We start from the raw sequence: 7,500 nt of genomic DNA, 5'->3' as shown, positions 1-7,500 counted from the left end.
ATGACGTCACAAGAGCGACGACACTTGAAATTCCCACTTGGAACAAGACAAGTTTTTTACTGTTTGGTCTTTAATTCACCCTCTTAGTCTCTGCTTCTCTTTCTCTGAGTGTTTAATCTGGAATATATTAACAGAGATCTTCGCGATTTTGTAACAGTTCCTACCTTATCTTGTTCAAAATTAATCCTAGCGATTGACTTACTTCTGAGAAAGATAGAATTCTCGCATGAAACGAAAGCGAAGACAGCAGTTCGTATCTATTACAAGATAACTCTTTGTATATATATATATATATATATATATATATATATATATATATATATACTAAATTATCCGTAATTCGTGTAATCATGTGATTTATATTTAATACTTTACTTAATTCAACCATGATTACTCTAAAGTGTGAGATAATCTCCTGGTGAGAACACACTCTTCATGTTTTGATTAACCCTTAAGGTGATTACCCTTGAGAATAAAAAGTAATGAAGAACTAAAAATAACAATCGTTATAAAACAGGGGGCTGTATTCTACTAGTTCAGAGTGGAGACCTCAACGAACATCAGAGATCTTAGCAAAGAAATTAAGCTACGGAAATATCAAAAAGCTCGGAGAAATGTGAGGATTGTATTATGGCACCCAATACGGCAAAAATATTTAAAATTAAGAAATATAAGCGCAGGCCTGGCTGTGTGGTAAGAAGCTTGCTTCCCAACCATATGGCTCTGGGTTCAGTCCCATTGCGTGGCACCTTGGGCAAATGTCCTCTGCTATAGCCTCGGGCCGCCCAAGCCTTGTGAGTAGATTTGGTAGAGGGAAACTGAATGACGCCCAGTGTTATGTTCCAAAACTCTTCGCGATAGGTGAAAACCCGCAAAGTAGAAACAGTATTGTATATTTTTTAAAAATTATTTTTGTAATTTGTATATATTTATTTTATTATAAATGCAAAACAACACCACGGAAGAATCAATGTAAGCTTAAATAATAAACCGTGATAAGTGAACCGCGATATGGCGAGCGATTACTGTATGTTGAAAGAATAAATCAGTGTTGCACCCCGCATGCTGATTCCGCGATGCAATTTCAAAATGCATGAAAGCTAATTTTACATTAGAAAAAAGAGCGATTTCTTAAGCTTTTGTTTCTTTTTATGCATTTTGTTAATTGTATATATTGTCTGTTTAAACAGTAATCACTTTTATCACCTTTCATGTTATGAAACTATGTACACCTACCAGCAACAAGAAAGACAAAACAACTTAAGATAAATTCGTATATAAGATAGTTTCAACTGTTATACTCAGAAGTAAAGAGGAAATCCTCTAACTGTGCAGAAGACGGTCGTATACATACGCAAATTACATATTCTTTCTCTATTTTTTTCTCTTATTGTGCTCCGTGTAAATATATATATATCAAGCCTAACTGTCATTATCTCCATTACTACCTCCATATAATCACTCTTGACACCGTGGGCCTTGCCCTGGACGAAGAATTCATAGTTCAAATCCTTTTGAAAACTGCTACCCGTTTTATACTGAGCATACCCAGCTCTCACCTATTGTCTGCACACACACTCATATACATACGTACGTACATACATACATACATACATACATACCTAGGTACATACATACGTACATACACATGTACATACATGCATACATACGCACGTACGTACGTATGTATACATACGTGTCTTATGAAAACTGACGAGACAAAGAAAAACGGGTCTTTTTCTCGGAGAATTCTGTGCGATACTTGTTCTGTATCGAATTCCAGACACACCCTTGTCGTTTCCCACCTCAGAAATGCAGCGTGCACGTGATTGATCCGCTGAGAACCTGCAAACAAGAAATCTACACGGTTCACAAATTGTGATATGAAAAATATATAGATACAAATTTATATATAAATATATATATATATATATATATATATATATATATATATATATATATATATATATATATATATATATATATATATATATATATATATATATATATATGTATGTATATATATATATATGTATACATATATATATATGTGTGTATATGTTCTAATCCAGATGTTGGTTGGCTTTATCTACATCCGACACAGAATCGTTTTTTTGCTGTTGTTTTATTTTCGCTTTCACATTGTTGCGTTGATAGGAAAGTGTTAACCGAGAAATATTCTTAGTTACTTTGATAAACAGAGACATTGAGAACGTGAGTCAATTTTTATGATAATTACGGATGACAGTTCGTGACAAATCCAATATGGTTAGAGCTGTAGGCTGAGAATTGTTATTGATGTACGAAACGTAGTCAACTTGTCGCATTAATTTCCAATTTACGACAGCATTTCAAAAAAAAAAAAGCAATAATAAAATGGAAAGAATATAAGAACGAAAGAATGAATGAAAAAAAAAATGATTATACATGGGAGACGTACATATTCAAAGGCATACACTCTTATACACTTAATAACGCGTGCTTGCATACGCAAATACAGAGAGAGAGAGAGAGAGAGAGAGAGAGAGAGAGAGAGAGAGGAGAGAGAGAGAGAGAGAGACCACACGCACGCAAACATCCATCTTTTACAGTAAATAAGCATATATGTATATATATATATACTTTTTTAGAAGCAGCAGAAATATCACAAAAACTGTTACTCAGAGTTTCACGTTTTCGCTCGTCGGACGGTTTTGTTAGAATGGAACAGAAATGACGACATAATCAAAAATAAAGAGAAACTTCTTGGTACAGTGTTGTATATATATATATATATATGAAAGAATGAGTAGAGATGATATTTGGGGTGGGGGTGAGATTAAAATAAAAATATCCCCTCAAAAATGCCATCTCTACTCATTCTTTCACACACACACACACAAATATATATAAAATTAACAGAATAAGATAAAAACTCAAGGCTGTGAAAGATTTCAGAACACACACACACACACACACACACACACACACACATATATATATATATATATATATATATATATATATATATATAACTCTTTAACTTGTTTCAGTCATTTGACTGCGGCCATGCTGGAGCACCGCCTTTAGTCGAGAAAATCGACCCGGGACTTATTCTTCGTAAGCCTAGTAGTTATTTTATCGGTCTCTTTTGCGGAACTGCTAATTGACGGGGACATAAAAACACACCAGCATTGGTTGTCAAGCAATGCTAGGGGGACAAACACACACACACACACACACACACACACACACACATATATATATCCATATATACGACGGGCTTCTTTCAGTTTCCCACTACCAAATCCACTCATAAGACTTTGTTCGGCCCGAGGGTATAGTAGAAGACACTTGCCCAAGGTGCCACGCATTGAGACTGAACCCAGAATCATGTGGTTGGTAAGCAATCTAGCAATTTTCTTACCACACAGCCCAGTCTTGCGCCTACGTATGTATGTATGTATGTATGTATGTATGTATGTATTTATGCGTATATATATATATATATATATATATATATATATATATATATATATATATATATTCTTTTATTCTCTTACTTGTTTCAGCCATTTGACTGTGGCCATGCTGGAGCATCAAATCGGGACTTATTCTTTGTAAGCCTTCTACTTATTCTATCGGTCTTCTATGCTGATATATACAAAAATATTTATCTCATAAACATATAATTACATAGGGTTTATATATATATATATATATATAAGATACTGTTTCGATAAAATATTTTCCCCGAGGAATGTAAGATAAACATATCTGGTATGTGCAAAATTGATTTCAATGCCTGTGGCTGATAGCTATTATATCAATTCTATATCCTAGATATCACACTGTTATCCTCTGGCTATCTTGTTATCTGATATTTTGTATTTGATATTAATATGTCAAAGAATGCCGGATTAGTGATTACTTATCAGGCATTATCAGATAAACGAATTTAGCACTGTAGACAACTGATTATACCAGAGTAGGATGTGATTGTGTGTTCGTGTGTGTGTGCAAAGGTGTGTGAGTATATGTGTGTGTGTGTGTGTGTGTGTGTGTGTGTACGCACACAAACATACTCACACACACACAGCTATATAGGCAGATAAATATAAACACATATTTATATAGAATTATCTATAAGTACGGAGGCATAGGTGTGCGGTAAAGAAGTTCACTCAGCAAAACTTTGGTTGCACGTTCAGTCCCACTGTGCAGTACCCAAAGTACTGTATCTGCTGCTAAAGCCCCGGGCTGACCAATGCCTTGTGAATAAATCTGGTAAAAGAAAACTGTGCAGAAGCTCGTCTTATATACCTTGTATCTTTCACTTGTTTCAGTCATCTGACTGCGGCCAAATCAATCCCAGGACATTTTTTTTAAAGCCTGGTACTTATTCTATTGCTTGTTTTTGCCGAACTGCTATGTTACGGGGACGTAAACACACCAACACCGGTTAGTAAGCGCTTGAAGCAGGGAGAAACACAGACATAATAAAGGCACACACTGAACCCAGAACTATGTGGTTGGGAAGCAAGCTCCTTACCACATGGCCACGCCTGCACTTAAATTTTAGCAACAACATCTCACATGGAACCTCAAGGGTCATATGGACCCTGGTTAAGAACCATTGCACTATAACGTTCAAGGCTGAGCGCCACCTACATGGCCGCAGTCCAATGACTGAAACAAGCAAGCGATAAGAGATGAGAGATATCTTCTCGGCATCCATTACGTTTTCATCGTGTATTTTCGACTCCTCTTTCTTCATGCTGTAGCCATAGCTGTCTGGTTTATATCTGATTCCGTTTGTTAACGTGTTCCTGTAGGTAAACACAAGCCAGACATTTAAAACGCGCAGAGAAACTTTTTTGAATTTCTCTATTTCATCCATATCTCCTCCTCCTCCTCCTCCTCCTCCTCCTCCTCCTCCTCCTCCTACTACTACTACTACTACTACTACTACTACTACTACTACTACTACTAGTACTACTACTACTACTACTACTACTACTACTACTACTCTCCTTCCCTCCTCCCTTCTCTCTTTTACTCTTTGGTTTTGTATGTAATTCTTTCCATTATATAAACATGCACACACAGTGTGAACTGTGGGAATATATATATATATATTTATAGCATATAATAACACGTATATATATATATATATATATATATATATATATATATATATATATATATATATATATATATATATATGGTATGTTGTGAATTTATGAAAAGAAATCCCATAAAACTCAACAATTTTGATAAAAATGAAGAGATGTTAAAATATATGAGAGAATTTTAATTCATGCATACGATCGTTTCGTACAGCGATATAAATATCATGCAAATCCATGGTTGAATAGAATTAATTTAATTAATTAGATTAAATTAAATTAATTATATATAACTGTACTCTTTAGTGCAAGAAGTATAAACAAAATTTTTACGACTGGAGAAAAAAAAAAAAGAATAGGATCTAGGAGATTCATATTTATCCTTATGAGAAAGAAAGATATGTGTGGGTCCAGTTAGGTAGTAACTAAAATTAAAGGCTATAGCGATTATTTGAAAATATAAGTGAGAGAGATATTAGACACGTTACCACTATAGCTGAGTGAGTAGATTCGAAATTCTAACTCCAAATAAGTGGTGTAAAGAAAAGATTGTATAGAAATGTCCAATGAAAGGCATGGCTATATTTGAATTAAGATGTGACCTGACAGTTAGGAGCAATCCTTAGTGTGGTGTATATTTAAAAATAGTTTAATACATGAGAATGAAGTTAAACTAGAGGAGATAGTGTATAAAAAGCTAGTGGATTGTTAACGTAGATAAGTGTTATAGAGGTAAAAATGGATTAAAGAGAAATTAAGATTCGTAAAATGGACTAGTGTTTGCATAAGAACTAATATTCGTTAGTATTTATTAAATATCAGGTAGAAAAATAAGTAAAAGCAGAGAATTAGTTGTTAATATTACAATTAGATAGTAAATACTTGCTGTGGCTATAAAGATGAAAAAGGAGCGCTCAGGGATTTATTATTGGATTTATGGATACGAATAAATATCAATGTAGGGGAGATAATTGAGCTGGGAATGAAAAATAGAGAGAAGGGGTTTAATTAATATGCATTGATATGTAACTGTTTTAGTATAAATAAACATATGAGGTAAGGAACTAGCTTGGCATAATGTGAGAGGGATATATAGTGTGGTATTAAGTTTGTATTAATATCAACCACCATCAGCAGCACTACCACCACAACAACCATCACCACCACCATTATCACCACCACCACCACCACTACCACTATAACAACAACAACAACAACAGCACCATTATCGACACCACTACCACCACCACTACCACTACAACAACAACAGCATCAACAGCACTACTACCACTACCACCACTACCACCACCAAAACATCAACAGCAACAACGCCATTATGACCACGAGGACGACCACAAAGGCCACCACCACAACTACAACAGCGATATTCACTACTACAATAATAATGGCAACAACAGCTTCAACAAAAATTAAAAAATGCTACAGCCACTATACAACAACAACAACAACAACAACCAAAGCATCACAACGACAACAACAACAACAACAACAATGATAACGACAACAGCATCAACACCGACAACAACAACCATTACCATAACAGTGAAATCAACAATAACAACAACAACAACAATAATAATGATAACGAACAGCAAAACTTATTGTCCTCTAAAATGGCTGTGCAGGTGATAATGAGTAGAAAGTTGTTTCCGTTTGTGTTTCAATAAATAAAAAGATAAAACAAAATATAAATAAATAAATAAATAAATAACAACGTGGACAAAGACAACAACAACAACAACAACAACAACATCAACGGCTACGGCATCGATAACAAAAAAGCAAAACAAACAACAATAATAGAAAAAATGATGACGACAAAGACGACGATGATGATGATGATAACGATGATGATGATGGTAACGATGATGATGATGATAACGATGATGATGATTATAATAAAACTAAAACGAAATGCCACCTGACATTAAATGACACTTTGGTTTCTAGGAACATTTAATGAATATTAAGCAGGTTTGTCAGATTGGAGAAAACAAAAACAAAAATAATAAAAAAAACAATAACATCAAAGGCAGCAAAAACAAAAGCAACCTGTTTGGTCAAATTTGCAACAACGTTTCGCAGCCAACATGGCCGACGTAGCTGCCGCCGTTGTGGCCGACGCCGCTGCAGTCGTAGCGAATGGTGTAGTTCTTATGGCTGTCGTCATTATGTGATCTTTCCTCGTCGTGGACAGAGAGCGAGTGTCTAACTACCTTCACGTTTGCTGCATTTCAGCTGACACATCTATCTATTGTGTTTGAAGACTCATATTGTCGTTGAATGCTCGAAATGAGGAGTAGATAGACAGCCGACAACTCATGAAGGGTCGTTCATTACGTTACGTGTCCTGTTTTCTATTTTTTCTCTC

The sequence above is a fragment of the Octopus bimaculoides genome, chromosome 8 (assembly GCF_046866305.1).
Source record: "Octopus bimaculoides isolate indiv1 chromosome 8, ASM4686630v1, whole genome shotgun sequence".
NCBI classification, from domain to species: domain Eukaryota; kingdom Metazoa; phylum Mollusca; class Cephalopoda; order Octopoda; family Octopodidae; genus Octopus; species Octopus bimaculoides.
The sequence above is the reverse complement of the archived record's forward strand: the minus strand, read 5'-3'. Positions refer to the sequence as shown.